This window comes from Alligator sinensis, unplaced genomic scaffold (genome assembly GCF_000455745.1).
Source record: "Alligator sinensis unplaced genomic scaffold, ASM45574v1 scaffold1059_1, whole genome shotgun sequence".
Classification (NCBI taxonomy): domain Eukaryota; kingdom Metazoa; phylum Chordata; order Crocodylia; family Alligatoridae; genus Alligator; species Alligator sinensis.
In genome coordinates this window covers 2,133,431-2,135,087 of record NW_005842103.1, presented here as the reverse complement: position 1 = coordinate 2,135,087, position 1,657 = coordinate 2,133,431, and positions in this window count along the sequence as shown.

The following is a 1,657-nucleotide window of genomic DNA, read 5'->3' as shown; positions in this document are numbered from 1 at the left end:
CTGTGACTAATCCTTGTGGTACTTACAGGGCTCCACACCTGTCTCCCATGCATTTCAAAGTAGAGGTGCCACAGCTCCCTTCCCTAGTGTTGGGAGCAGGCACTGATGCTAGCGGGCTCTTACTAGTAGTGCCCGCCTTGTTCGTGAACTCCTGCAGATGCATTGCATCTGGCCTTGACATCATTACTTTACAGACTTGTTCTGGCACTTCCCCTTTTGGTTCCTCCATCTGATCGTGCTTCATCTCTGGCTTAAAACTTCCCTAAAAAGATATGACAAATAATTCCACTGCCCGAGATCCTGCACCGTCTCCTGACGAGCCATCTCTGTGGTAACACCCGGTCACTCCTGCACCTCCTCATGCAGGAGTAACTGGACCCTCGTAGGAGCTATGCCAATGGACTCCCCCCTAGAATCGGAACTTGATTATAGGACAGTCAGGCCAAAAGGAGCCCCCTGCTCAAGGCAGGCTCATCCCTGGCTAAACCATCCCAGCCAAGTGTCTGTCCCAGCAGCTCTTGAAAACTTCCAGAATATACGTTCTGCCTTACGCCACCTCGCAAAGCTATCAGGTTCGCTTACCAGCCTTAGCAATAAATAGGCTAGGAAAGACGTGTTTTTATTTGCCCATGACATGCCCATCTAAGTTATAATCCCAGTAATACTTAGGGGCCACCTATTCGCTCTGAAGCCCTGTCTGCACTAGGAAGGTTTCCTAATCACTTCCCACTGTGGTAACCAAGTCCACCAATATTAGGATGCCCTTTAAGCATGGCAGTGCCACGTTGTTTTGTACGAGTCCAGCTCAGACCACATGTTGGACTCCTTGCTTACAAGGAGGGCAGCAGGCATTAGATTTGCAGCAGCATGGAGACCTGCACTTAACAGACCCACGAGTTTTCACAGTCGGCACCTACGTCTGAAACGCTCGGGGCGTTATTCCTTGTGCCCTGATCTAGTAGAGAAAAGCTCTGCTGGGGTCCGTCAGTCGCTCAAACTGGTAAATGCTTAGTCATCGCACTACTTGGTCTTTTATGCTTTCAGCTGGTGGCTGGCAAGGAACAAAAGCAAAGGGTAACTCGAAAGGCTGTGATACCATGACAAGTCAAGCCGGCCAAAACAGGAAGCCTTTTCCCCACTTTCAGAATTCCCCGAAAACTTCCCTTAAAGTAGCGTGGCTTCCAGTGTGCCTCCGAACAGCCTTGACGGAGCTTTTTAAAGACCGTAACTTTTCAGATGTATTTTAATGACTTTTCCCGTCTGAAGCAATTCCTCAAGGGCGCACAGATGCTGCAGTTAGGTGCTGTGTATTACAGAACTGATTGTTGTTGCTGTTGCATTGGCATAATTATTTAACTATCCCTGCACTTAGCTCTCGCCCCACGGAGCTCCGTGCAGCAGAGACGCAGGATCCACAGTGCGGGGCAACTCCGGTAGGGGAGCAAAGTGGTTCTGGCAATATTAGAAGGCCAAGTAGGGACCAAGTGAAAAACAGGAACAAGCTTTTAATGAAAATTTCTGCAAAAGGTGGTCCCTTGACACTTTTTCCAGCATGACAATCGGCTCTTATGCATCCTGGAAAAGCCGACTCCATTTTGAGCGTCCAGAGATGTGAACGTGGCTTTTCATTAACTGTGTGTGTTGTTAAATTGCAGAT